Below are 15,420 nucleotides of genomic sequence, written 5' to 3' on the forward strand. Positions count from 1 at the left end.
GTGAAGAATTTTTCACAGGAAGACGATAATATTCTTGAAAAATTGAAAAAAAAAATGGCCTGGAGCACAAAGATTAAGGGAGATATTGTTGGGAGGTAAAGTAGGGAGGTGAATAAAAGGCAGTGACTTTGTAGAGCATATTAAGGGTTTTAGTTATTATACAAGCAACACAAAGTCCTGGAAAAGTTACAGTGGGTTATGTCCCATGTTTAGCTTGATTCAGTTTACACACAAAGATGAAAGTTCAATGTTTGCAAAAAAAAATTAGGAAAAGTGAGGGCAGGATAATCTAATTTACAAATACAGGGTGACATTAACATAAATGTTATGACAAATTAATCCTTAGAAATAAATGGTTACCAATTGGTCTAATTTGGCATTCAATTTCCCCCCCTAAAATGCTCTAAAAACACCTTATATCTTTTTTTGAATCACATTGGGTTTGATTTCTTCACGATAAAAATAATATTAATAAAATATCTGAGAGTTTAATTCAGTTTCCTAGGTAGTCATTTTAATTAATACAATTTAAATTATTCTCTTATATATCCTTGAAGACTAATACAGTATTGCAGGAATGGAGATTATTGGACTGGAGTATACATTATTGATAATATTTGAAAGGGAAGATTCAATTGAATGGAAATAAAAGGAGATGACTGATAATTAAGGGGTTAGAGGGGCAGGTTGTATGAGGAAGTAATACACAGACCTTTTGAGACATCTAGCCTTGAAAGAAGGGGAGAGCTAAGTAAGTTGTTTGTTGAAGCGTGATATCAATGAACTGGAGCCTGTTTGCATAAGGAGGGCAATCACATATGAAATGATTTATTTGCCCAAGGGAATTTCTTTTAATGTTTTTAATCATAAGATTAATGCATATGCCTTGAAAGTGCCTAAAGTGTTCAAATACTTAAAAGCGAAATGTTCTCATTGTTACCTAATTATACTCTACAGAGTGATACCCTATTAAAAACTTTTGGTGTGCCCTTCCAGAAAATTTCTATAAATTTTTAAAAGCAAGCTTTCTAAATATGTTTGAACACTGAGGCAGAAACACATGCACAAAAACAAAACAACAAAAATGAAAGAAAAACAAACACTAAGAAGGGCTCCTGATGGCTAACTGGACCCAAATAGAAAAAGCAGGGCTTAGCAGCTATTTCTGCACAGAGGCTTGTTATGCAAACTGCACTTCACATAGAAGCTTCTGTGCTCATCAGCCTGTCTTTATCCTGAACTGCCTGTCTGCCTTGTTTCTGGTTCTGCCATCTAAGCTAGCCCTTATAAAGGAGTTCCTGAGGTCCTATTTCAACCACTGGACTGAAACTTTCCCCATCTAATCTTAGCTGCACAGCTCTGACCAATCAGAGGGCCGTTATTCTGACCAATCAAGACCGTGCCTTTTGGACCAATCAAATTGATAGGACTTGGGGTCCCCATTTACACGAGGAAGGGCCAAATAAGAACTGGGAGTGGGGACTTCTGTCCCTATAAGCCCGTTCCCTTCTGGCTGGGAAAGTGCAATTGTCCTTTCCACCAAAATATGAAGGCTGTGTCTTCCTGGCTGAGCAGAGTGAAACAGATCCCCGAGGAGTGGAGCAGACAAAAGCAGACCGACACAGCGCAAAGCAGACTGGCACAGTGCACAGCACAGCGGACTCCAGGAGCTGAGCAGAGCTGCCTAGTCTGAGAGGAGCCTGGACCCAGGGTTGCCTCTTAAGCCTTGCTGTTTTCACAATTGTGCTGTACCACCATTGAGCTGTTTTGCACTGAATAATGTTTTTTTATTCTTCACCACATTCCAAATTGGTAATCCTATTGGCATTGAATTGCTACCAATAACCATAGATTGACAAAGTAAATAAGTACCTTAGAATCTGAAGCAGACTGACTACAAAATCTCAATTCCAGTTATTTTTATTTTACTTTATTTTTATTTTTTATTTTTTAAACATATTTTATTGATTTTGTACAGAGAGGAAGGGAGAGAGATAGAGAGTTAGAAACATCGATGAGAGAGAGTCATCAATCAGCTGCCTCTTGCACACCCCCTACTGGGGATGTGCCCGCAGCTAAGGTACATGCTCTTGACCAGAATCAAACCTGGGACCTTTCAGTCTCCAAGCCGACTCTCTATCAATTGAGCCAAACCGGTTTTGGCCAATTCCAGTTATTTTTAAGTACCGTATTTGACCTTACTTGAATTACTTAAGTTTTTTTTATACCTTAGTATTCTCATATATAAAGTGAGCATAATAATTCTACCTGTTTATAGGACCATTGTGAAGATTAAATGCAAAGCACTTAGACCATAGCATGATGACTACATACATGCTTTTTATTATTGACTAGACACCCGATGCACAAAATACGTATAAGAGTAGGCCTTCCTTCCCCCGGCTGCCAGTACCAGCTTCCCTCTGGCACCGGGACCTGGGCTTCCCTCACAGCCCCGGCTTCGTCTGGTCTAAGGTGCATATTATGCTTTTACTATTTGAGATGGAAAAGTTTACATTATTATTAACCTTCTTTATGTTTCTTCTTTTGATCTGGATCCTCTATAGATGCCTAAGGATGCATCTTCCAGTTTGTGTTTCTGCCATTTGACCTGATTAGCTCTGGCATTAACTCATGTTCTTTGCAAGGTCAGATGACTGTGATTTCTATTGCTACAGGCCTCAGCATCCAGAATAGTGGTCTCCCATGTTGTCCACAGATGTATCAAAACAAAACGTACATCCTGGCCCAAGGTATCTGTCCCTGTTGACAGAAAGATGCAGTACATCTTGGGCCCTGCTTATATATTAAGGTGACCAAGCGGGACCTTAAGATTCTTTCTGCAGTGTTTTAAGATTCTTTCCAAAAATTGGGACTTTTTATATATATATATATATATATATATATATATATATATATATATATATATATATATATATATATATATATATATATTTATTTTGTACAGAGAGGAAGGGAGAGAGATAGAGAGTTAGAAACATCGATGAGAGAGAATCAGCTGCCTCTTGCACACCCCCTATATTGGGGATATGCCCGCAACCACCGTACATGCCCTTGACTGGAATCGAACCCGGGACCCTTCAGTCCCCAAGCCGACGCTCTATCCATTGAGCCAAACCGGTTTTGGCAAATTGGGACTTTTTAAAAACGCCACAGGACACAGGACAAATTGTTAAAAATTGGGACTGACCCGCCAAAAGTGGGATGTCTAGTCACCTTATATATCCTTGAAGACCAAAACAGTATGTCCATGTACAAATTATTGCAAAACATGATAAACCTTTCACCCATGGAAGATGAGGGGTATTAGTTTAGGAATAGTGGTTCCCTTATTTATCTCTATTAAAGATATAGTATACTCGATAGATATAGTTTCACATGAGTATGGTCCAGTGTTTCCCAAAGTGTAATACACGTACCCCCAGGGGTACTGAAAGAGTTTGGTGGGGGTACGTGTTGCACCAGGGTTTGGTGGGGGTATGCACTGCACAGTGCTTAGCTGTGTCTAATACATCCATTTTTTTTGACGGGGTGTACAAAGCATTAAGAAAATTATAGAAGGGGTACACATGTGTCAAAAGTTTGGAAAACACTGGTAGGGGATGTGTTAATTAATCACCTTTCCACTGACCAGCTTGATAATGCATCTTCCTATTGGCTCTTACTCTTTCATGACCTCATTCCTTGATTTCTTACAAAGAATATGTGCAAATATTTGTGAAATAATTGCATTTTCTCTTGTATGGACTATATATTTTCTTTTATGATTTTTCTAGGAGCTATTATTTTGCTTTTAATTATTTTTTATTTTAAAAAATATTTTTATTGATTTTAGAGAGGAAAGAAGAGGGAGAGAGAGATAGAAACATCAATTGTGAGAGAGAATCATTAATCAGCTGCTTCCTGCACATCCCCTCCCTAGGATTGAGCCTGCATCCTGAGCATGTGCCCTGTTCATAGGTTGATGCTGAACCACTGAGTCACACCTGCTGGGCTGTTTTTCTTATTAATGTACAGGATCTTAATAACATGGATATTAATGTTTTTTGCATTTCTATATAGTAAATATTTTGTGCCAGGATACTCCTTACATTTCACTTTCATATGTGGAGTCTTGTGCCTCTACTTATTTTTATAGAGTAATACGTGTTAAATTTTTCCTGATAATTTTGGATGTTGTATGAATAATTTTGAGTTATAGCACATATTGATTTTTGTTTAACTTCAACAACAATTAACAACAGTATGAATTTTATTCAATTGCCTATTGAAATAGTGAATTATAGTAATCATCTTTTCTTACAGAAACAAAATCAACTTTATCAAGGTACATAATTCATTCAATTTACAATTATATGTTCTTTTCTTTATAATAATTGTGTTTCATGTTAATTAAAGTCAGTTAATTAATTTTACTTGAAAGATGGAGCCATAAGCATTGTGGAAATTTTCATTCTTGAGGCTTTTTAACACTATAAATAGTATCAGAATGGCCTGCTCATAGAATGAATATAATGAATAATGACATTTTCTGTGTCATTTTTTTCAAAGGGCAATTAGCTTTCTAAAATTTTCCCCTGTGTTTCCCTCAAGTTTATTGGCTTTTTTTCTTTGATAATGCATAGTAAAAAAGCTACATAATGGGAAACAGGGACAAGATTTTTTTTTTATTTCTCCTCTGTTTTATTGTTTTATTATTTATATTTTAAACCTTTAATGTTAAAAGTATTATATATATATTTCTCCTTTCTTTTGGTTAAAACATTTATACCTATCTGGCACTTAACTAATTTAGATATGGGCAACTTGGTAAGTTGCATTGTTGTTGTTGTTTTCAACAGAGCCTGATGTATTTAATCGCATTGACTTTTATCAAGATTATATATATACACATTAACAAGACACATACTTAACAATAACTTATTAAAAATGGGGTTTCCTGGTACTATGCTCTGAATTGTGTTCCTCCAAAATTCATGTGCTAAAACCCTAATCACTGTTCTGGATGGCACCAATATTCACTGGATCCCATGTATTCCATTATCTATAATTTCATCCTTAAATATCACTGTAAGAAATAATATGGAGAGGTTTACATGAATATCTGAAAAACCTATAATTCTTCCCTGATTTATTTCATTAAACATTTTCTGGGGAAAACACACTTTATCCATTAGATATTTTTCTCAGAACACTATGGCCAATTTAATTTTTTTATGGTTTTCTATGTTGCGAAAAGAGGTAGTCCCATCCTTGCTTCTTTGTAAGTAAACTACATTTTACACATTAGATGATTTTAAAAGTGTACTACCAATGTATCTATTTGTAACATGCTATGTCTTTCAAATATTTTACTGGAGCCTTAAAATCATACCATGAAGGTAGATATTTTATTATCTGTCTTCCCAGATTATTGGTATTCATCTATGCTTCATTCACATTTTAAACCAGCAAGTACTCAATAAGCATTTAGTGAATAAATGAATGAGTAATTGCTTTATATAAAGGATGAGCACTGGCTCAAAATAATAGGACACATGATAACAATGCACGCTTTCTTCGATGACTGCTGAATTACTCTTGGGTGACTTTGCTATTGTACATTATTCATCTGTAAAACTACAATATCCTGTGATCACCTAAAGAAAATACCTTGAGATAATTCTTTTAGTAATATAGATGCTCAGAAATACAGTGTCTGCTCTTTCTGCTATATTTTTATGTCTTAAAAATGTTTGGAATACTCATAGTCCGTGATAGCATGGCACTAAAATAAGCATTCGTGGAAATAAACTACAAGTTTGACTATTTATTTATTTATTTATTTACTTTTTAACCCTCACCTGAGGATTTTTTACTTTATTTCTTTTAAAGATAGGGTGGAAGGGAAGGAGTTGAAAGGAAGAAGAGAGAGAAACATTGACATGAGAGAGACACCTCAATTGGTTGCCTTCCACTCTCGCCCTGGGTTTGAAGCCTCAACCCCGGCATATGCCCTAGGCCGGGAATCAAACACATGATTCTTTAAAGATCCTCGAACCAATGTTTCAACCACTGAGAATAACTGGCCATGCCTACAATTTCATTTTATTAAAATAATATAAATTATACTATTCTAAACTGAATATTCAGAAGTAATATGTGCTAGTTGGTATTGTCTATTCCTAAGAAATCATCAAATTGAAGACTATTTTTAAGGTTTGTGAAACAATTTAATTTTTTATTAAATTTATTTCCACATATAATATTGACAAACTAATGAAATTTGTTTATAAAAAGACATAAACATATTTAATAAATATTAACAGAAACTTTAGCTTTGTAATAGCTTCATTATTTGATGAATATAGGCACTTTAAATTATTAAGCAAATATTGTGCTTTATTTTTCTACCAGATATATGAGCTCACAATGATAATCAAAGAACGCTCCGTATTTGATTTTTTCCACAAACAGGTAATTAAAAATATAACAAATCCTTTCAATGTAGCTATTCTGTATCCATAGAAACCTCAAACTGCATAACTTTCTGTTATTCAATATTGACCTTTAAGACATAAAATATAAGAAAAATAATTTGCATGCGTAGATTTACATAGGATATGGGTCAATGTATATAAGCAATAGAATTTAAATTCTATTTTAATGTATTTTAAAATATGTTAAATTGCACTTCTTGATTAAAAACTGTGTATTGCCGAAACCCATTTGGCTCAGTGGATAGAGCTCCGGCCTGCGGACTGAAAGGTCCCAGGTTTGATTCTAGTCAAGGGCATGTACCTTGGTTGCGGGCACATCCCCAGTGGGGGGTGTGCAGGAGGCAGCTGGTCGATGACTCTCTCTAATCGATGTTTCTCGCTCTCTATCCCTCTCCCTTCTTCTCTGTGAAAAATCAATAAAATATATTAAAAAAATAAAAGTAAAAACTGTGTATCTTTGTACTTTGAACATACATATATAGAAGGAAATCAATTTATAAGTACTCTTGAGTAAAATATTTGGTAGAGATTATCACTTAAATTCTCTAACCTTCAATTTTTAGTACATAAAATAAAATAGTATGGCGCTCCTATCTTAGTAAATTAGAGCAGGGCACATACCTGAATAAAAATATCTGTGGAAAATAGGTATATTTTATAGAGTTATGTTAAATACAAATGATAATACAAATGAAATGATAGGCTTAATAGATTTACATTATTTTATCCAGACTTCCCACTCATTATAAAGTGTTAACTCTTTTCACTAGTAAAGGATTTAGTACATAAAAATGTTAAATATAAGCATAAGAATAAGCAGTCAATACATAATAACTATATTGATTATCCTTATTTGTATGATATTTTCCCAATACATTGCTTTCTCTATAATTATTTGACAAAGCTTGTCACCATTTATTATTTTCTTGATTTAAAGTTTTCATACAGCAAAATTTTTAAATATATTTTTTAAAAATATAGACATCTAGAAATTCTAAAAAAAACACCATGAACAATATACATAAGTTATTTCATAAATAACCTATACTCCTAAAGTGCATAATTTCATAATTTTCTATCAATATTTGGTTTCTATTATATTAAGACAACTTGGAGGAATAGAAATAAAATAAATTTGAAGACATTAAACATTGGAAAGCTGGTTAAAAACAAAAATATTAACCAGTATTTTGAATTATAATATTTATAAATATTCACAATTAAAATTTTAAACACCAAACAATGTCCCAAAGTTTATGATACTTGAATATGTGCCAAGGTACCTTAGATTAATAAAGACTCTCTGATAAAAGTAATTTTATTTCCCATAAACGTATAACATCCAAAGTTGTTAAAAATACATTTTTAATTCTATTTTTTTAATTCTAAATTTTTAATGCATAATTTCTAATCATTTTAGATGAATCACTGAAAAAATATTAACACAATATTTTGGAAAACCTGACTGATTAAGAACTCATCAAATTAATATAAAACAATTAATTACATATATAAACTTTCTCAATATTTATGGCATTTAAAAAATATAGTATTGCCATAAAAAGTAGACATTTAGGTATTGAGGAGCATATGACTACCTGTTTTCAATTTCTTCTCACAGTTCATGGACAAACTAGCATGTGCTCTTCTATCAGCAATGTATGAGAATTTCAATCAATTCATTTTCTCATTAATATACTATTGTTAACAATTTTAAAATGTTTAGGCATTGTCTCAAAAAATGTATACAACACTAACAGCTGATAACTCAATTTTGAAAATGAAATATATTTTAAATTTATTTTTATTGATTTTAGAGAGAGAAAGGAAGAGGGAGAGAGAGACATATCCATGTGAGACATATTGATCACTGCCCACTGCACACCCCATATTGGGAATCAAGCCCTTAGCCCAGATATATTCCTTGGCAGGGAATCCAACAGTGACCATCAAGTTCATAGTAGATACTCAACCACTGAACCACACTGGCTGGGCTGAGATGTATTTTAATAAACTCTGCCTTTATAATTATTCAAGTGCATGTATACCTTTTTGGAATACTATACATAATGATATATACAAATATATATACATGGTAAGAATTGAAGTCAGATCATGGACATTCTTGAAGTTTGCGGTTTTCAAGTTTTTATTTTTTATTTTTATTATTTCAGGTTCTATGAGTTACTATATATCCTGGAGAGAACAGTGGAGAATTTTGTTCCTAAGTATAATGAAAACTATTATTTACCTTAGTCCTTTTGAGTTCATACTATAGTTATCTTTATTAAAATATAAATTATTTATTTGCTTCTTACAAAAGAGAATATTAGATATAAAGTATACTTCCAACTATTCCTTTCTATATTTTCTCCACATAATTACCTGTCAACAGACTTTTACCAGAATCTGGCATTCCTATTTATCTGATGTTTTGATTACCTCAGATTATTCTATAGTCACTTAATCTATCTACTGAGTTAGATTATTTAGGAATGGAATTTGCTCTTATTTGCTTTTTTATTTCTATTTAAAGTAAAAACTAATATTTTCTTTTCTTCTGAATATCTTAAAAACATTGCCTACATGCATTTTGTTATGCTTCTGTATTTCATTTCATTGATGATGCTCTTATTTTGATAAATAATTTTCATTTTTTCAAAACATATTTTGAGTACACTTTACATTTATACTAAATAATATTTTAGAAAGAAACCTTTCCTGAAATACCATAGGTATCATGCCTTACTATTGGCTTTCTTGATGTATCTAGTAGTTTAAATTATTCTTTTCCAGTAAATGAGTCACTTTACACTCTGCAAGATAAGTGAAAAAAGAAAACAGATTACTATTTAGAAAATAATGGAGAAAATGGAGCTTCTGTTTCCTTTTATATGGATTTTGAATATAAATAATAACAGTCTTCCTTGAATTTAGTTTAAATGAAATAACATTTAAGAACTTATACTGTAATGTTTAATCATGATGCAAGTTATACTTAGTCTGACAAGTATTTAAAATATCCTGTGGATGAGTAATGAATTTCCATTTGCTCTGTTAATGGGAACCTGTGATTATTGATAAAAAATGATGCTGAATGTTAAGGAAGGGTGATATTTGTTCTCAATAGAAGTCATCAAGCTAAAAGAAAATATATGCAATCCAACTTTGAGGGCTTTATCAGGCTTTGTAGAATTACTAGATATTTAATCCCAATATCAATATTGAAAATCATGAGAAATTTGAAATGGGAAAGACATAAGTTTAAATTCTGTTTCCACATATACTTTCTGAGCCTTAATAATTACATTGAGAAGAAAAATAATTAGTGCTATCTTTCTCATGGGATTGCTGTGAAATTTTTGTTTTCTGATTTTAGTGCCTGAAATGAATTTGTTGCTCAGAAATAGTTTCTCCTGGTTTCAGTTTGCTTGAAACATCCATTTCTGTGTTCAATTATAATCAAAGTCTGTGTCCTGTGGTCATTTAAAACTGAATGAATTACTTGTGATTTTTTTGTTTATTAGAAATATCCTACTCAAATGTACTTAAGAAAAAAAATATCTGCATATCAAAGGATATATGGTAACTTAAAATCTCTTTATATCATGACACAGCCAAGCATTTGATTTATTTCACCCTGAATCATTGTTTATTTTAGTCTAGATTTCTCCACATGTTTAAAACTTGAAATCCCAAGTTTATGCCACATGTAAAGTTAGAAAAAGCAATAAAAAGACAACTAAGATTTTATTGCTTTGTGTCATGGGATAATCCCCAGATTGGTTAAGATATTTTAGCAATTTAAAAAACAATGTCAAGTGTCTGGGTCAATACCAACTGTATGAGTTCAGCCCTATTATATTCACATGGTCTGAGGAGGCGAGAGGGCGGTTTCAACAGCAGAAACTTGAATGCAATTAACAAAATAAGGAGCAATGGATCCTGACAATAAATATAACAGAAGTCTTATACACTGAATTTATGATCATCTTCCCTAGGCACATTGAGGTTCAGTAACATATTTTTAGGTTTTGTTTTGTGTGTTTTTTTCTGAGAATTTAAAGACTATTTGTTCCAACCATATTTGAATTTAAGACATGTTAACCATAATCCAGACATATGGAGATTGAAAACCTTATGCTCAAATATGTGAAAATTGCCATTGTAGGGACAAAGAGGATTATTTTCCCTCTCACCTTCTATTTCTGCTAGCTGGGCTAATAAATTAATAGAGAATGATTAATAGGAGAAAAAAAGAGATTTAATACATGTGTGTGTGGAATTTACATAAGCATGGAAATTCCAAATGCAGTGAGGTAAAATGAGATTTTACATATGTATATTTTGGACCAAGGAGAAAAGGGAGGTAAAGAGTCTGAGATTCCAAAAGTAAATATGGGCCATTTACTGGAGAATGACCTGAACATGCACTGGAGGCAAATTCTTGCTTCAATGGGACATAGTGGGTTATCTATTTACCAGGCTCTGGCCTGGAGCCCTTCCATCCACCATACTCAATTCAAATTAGGCTAAGGTTAACATCCTAAGATTTCCTTCCTGGAGGAGGACTTTCATCTGAATCTCTTAGGCAGGAAGTAGAGAAGGTCAAAGATTCTTTCTGAATCTTTTGTTTCTTTTTTTTAAAATTCTTTATTGATTAAGGTATCACATATTTGTCCTCATTCCCCCATTCCCATCCCCATGCATGCCATCACCCACTGGTTGTCCGTGACCACTGGTTAGGCTTATATGCATGCATACAAGTCCTTTGGTTGATCTCTCCCCCTTACCTCAACCACCCTTCTCTACCTTCCCTCTGAGGTTTGACAGTCTGATTGATGTTTACCTGTCTCAGTGTCTGTTTTTGTTCATCAGTTTATGTTGTTCATTATTTTCCCTCAATGAGTGAGATCATGTGATACTAGAAATACACTTATAAGAACCAAAAATGAGACAAGCAATAATGGTTATGCTGAGAGGCAAATGAATCAGTCTGTACTGAGTTTCTTTCTGGGCCAATAGTTCTTTTGAATCCCAATTTCAGTGTCAAATAGTTCCTTATGTATACATGTCAGCAATGACATTTCAGTTCTGGATGGTGGACAAATGGTAGTAATACAGGTCCGACCCTTTCTGGTTTGGTCCTGGGCAACCTGCAGTGATGTACAGCTGCTGTCTGCTAGTATGGCAAGACACACAGTTGCTTATCATATGTTGCATGAAGACCCAGATGGAGTTATCAGAATTTCACCAAACCCTAATGCTGCCACCATGTCTATTTCTTGATGTAAGAGGCTAAGAATCCCAACTTTAGTAAAGCTTGAACTTACTAAATTGATTGCAGAAAAACAAATAAACTTATCCAGGCAAGAAATACCTAATGCAGTGTTTACTTTCAATTAACTGTATCATTTGTTTTCACCAATAGGTAGATTGGAGACTAGTCTACATAATGTTATATAAATTTCTTATATAATAATGTTTTAGAGTCCAAAAATCATACCCTCTACATTGTCATTGATATCATACACTTTGTTAGCTAAGCAATGGTAAATCAGAACTCTGATCATGTTATTTTGCTGATTATATAAGTGGAATTAATAGCATAATAGAAAAGCAAAAATGCTTTAAATCACTCTGACTTTTTACCTTGAAACCTTTTTTTTACACCCTCTCAGTTTTAACCAAACATAAATTTGTTTTGGTAAGCCTGGGATGATCTTTGTCATATTTTTACTTGTTCAAACTCTCCCTGTTTTTTTAATAGTCATATTGATATTTCTCTGTATCACCACCATATTTTATTTTCCTGACTAGATATGATCTCTCAAGATACAACTGAGTTATTATATAATAATAATTCTAAATGCTGAACTCTCTCATGGAAATTTTTAAATTTTACTCTGCTTGGTATAATATTGAGCTCAATGCCTGCAGATTGTTTAAGAAAAAAAGAGAGATGGGTATATTTGTGTGTATTTGTATGTAAATGCATACGTTAATATATGGTCATATATATCATTGCTCTGAACATGCTATATGTCTAATAAGCCATTGATAAACTAAATTTTTATGTTTTTTATTTTGTATAAGATCTTAAGAAGAATAATATTGGTTTAAAGGTATTGGCTTAAGGTCATACATAGTATTTTTATTCATATAAATTTGCAGTTAATTGTAAAATTTATCACAGATATTAATAAGTATGGATATATTTACAAATATATTTATATAGTATAGTTTATAAGTAAATGTGCATTGAATAAAATATAAGCAAATGAGTGAATACAAAAATATACATTGTGGAGTAAAGCCTCTGCTTTTATTAAATCCTGGACAAAATTAAGTGAGCATTTCACTTTTTAAATAAAACCTGATAATTTAAAAACTTGCTTAAACAACTATTGACATTCTGATATTCAATTTCTTAAACACACACTGGAGATCAAGTTTAATAAAGTAAATATTGGTTCTATATATTTTGATATTATAAAGCAGAATGCCCCAATAAAAATATACACTAAGACAAATGAACTAACCTGTTGCATATTAGAATTTCATATCAAGTCAGAATTAAATGTCTAATTCAATTAAGCAGCACTGCATAGAGAAGGATATAACAAATATTACAGAGACCAAGTAATTTGCACTTATGTGGAACTTCTATAATTTTATTCTGTAGGAAATAAGATGAAACAGAACATTGACTTAAGAATTCAAATTAATCTTATTAGGTAACAATGTGATATTTTAATGTATTTTCTAAATATGTCTATAACTTAGACACCCCTCAAGATAGCACAAAACTCAACTAAAGGCCTTCAAGATTTTATGACTATTTCTTTTTTCTATGCAACAAATTTCCCAAATGCTATGAATGCTATGTTGAAGTTTTGGATTTATAATCCTGCATTCTCATGGGAAAAACTAAGTATATATTCTTATTGTAGAAAGTTATTTTCTTGTTTGATAGAATGTTATTTTGCTAAGATTTAACTTAATGTTTGATCTTGGGATTTTCTTATTATAGTCAAAGACCATACAATATATGTGAAATTCAAACTATTTTTTTTATTGACTGGTTGATTGATTTGGAGATAGAGAGAAAGGAAGAGAGAGAGAGATTTGTTGTTCCACTTATTTATGCATTCATTGGTTGATTCTGCCCTGATTGGGGATTGTCAGGTCCTAGCGTCTTTGCTAGGGACTGGATCTCCTGGGACACCAGGTATTCGACAGAGAAGCTATGAGAAGTTGTGGGTTTACTATGTGTAACTCCAGCTATTGGAAAAAAAATAGTGCATTATTAACTGGTACACCTCGTATAAGAGAGTCTATTGTAGCCAAAGTAGCCATTGCTACAACAGGAGCTATTAGACAAAGCAGTTCTTCAAAGCAAAGTCCCACACAGTAGCTGTGTACCAGTGCGGTAACAATACATCTTTCCTAAAAAATACCATTAGCATCCAACATAGGAGCCATTCAGGAGCCATCCTTACAGCTACAGCCACACTAAGCAGCCACTTCCCAGTCCCCTGCCTGCTGGTCAGTAACATTCTTTAATACTAACCTAGACAAAAAAATGCTTCTTGCCAGATAGTGACCTCAGTCTTTTGGGTTATAGAAGGACACACTTGCGCAATGTACATACAGTAAGAGCTGTGTCCTTGCACCTTGCACCTGCCTATAGCAAAGTAACCTTGAACACCCTATTAGGATTCCCACACCCAAAGTGGCCTTGAAAATCTGATGCACTCGAGATAGAGCCCTCACAGGTATCACACTCAAATCTTTAGCAGATGGGGACAATGCTGTAACTAATTGAGCTACCTGGCCAGGGTCACTATTTTTAACAATCAATGAACTAAGCAAAGACAGTATCCTAAGTCACATATTTTGATGCCAAAAACAAAACAAAACAAAATATCATGATGCCATTTTGCTTTATTTGAAAACAGTGTTGAATTTATTGTTCTTTATCCATCATTTATCTAAAATTTAGTTTATTTAATGATAAAACTTTTTACCAATAAAAACGAGTATAAGTATGGAATAATAATGTAGAAATCACTTTTATTAGTGTTTTAAGAATCATTAAAAGTTAAATCAGGAAATGTTTAGGAAATTATTTACTATTCTGACTCTATATATGAGACAAATATTGCAAATTCTCAGGAATTATGAGAGATGCTTTTAGTAATTTAGTAAACAGTTTCCCAGAACAGACAAGTAAATCCTGCAATAAATAAGAAACTGTAAGATAAGTGCCACAAATCCTTTAAAACCCTTGAGAATTGCCATTGCAGGCTACATAGTCAACAAAAATAATTCATTCAACTGTCTGCTTAAGTAGAAACGTGCTTCTGCTAGAAAGTTTAAATTTCATGCATACTAGGAAAGAAAAGCAGTTCTGGGGCCTTAGAGTTTCAAAGTCCAAATAGGATTAGAAATAAATATTTTTGTTGCATTATCAATAAAGCATTAATGTAGCATTAAAAAAAAGAGTGTCTTAGATTGAAGGAGAAAAGAAAGAAATGGATTATCATAAATCTAGACATTTATTTTTGGAAGGAGGGAAAAGACTTATAAAGAAGGGGCAGAAAGGGTAGCATGTTGGGTACCAATAGAGGCCCTTTACTGATTTGGGTGAAGGTTGTATGAATAAACTTATAATTGATTGAGCTTTTCACTTTCAATATGCATTTTATGTATGTGTATTGTATTTCTCAATGAAAATAGTTTAACAATTTAAATTGCTTAAGAAAAGCCAGTCATTTGTAAAGAAAGAAATTTACCTACAAAAGCTTTTTTTTTCTATTTAACTTATTTTAAATTTTCAAAATATTGATAGTTTATTAATTTTAATATTAATGCGACATAAGGCCCATGAAAAGTAAGAATACTTTTCATTACCCCT

This window comes from Pipistrellus kuhlii, unplaced genomic scaffold, assembly GCF_014108245.1.
Source record: "Pipistrellus kuhlii isolate mPipKuh1 unplaced genomic scaffold, mPipKuh1.p scaffold_m20_p_1, whole genome shotgun sequence".
Classification (NCBI taxonomy): domain Eukaryota; kingdom Metazoa; phylum Chordata; class Mammalia; order Chiroptera; family Vespertilionidae; genus Pipistrellus; species Pipistrellus kuhlii.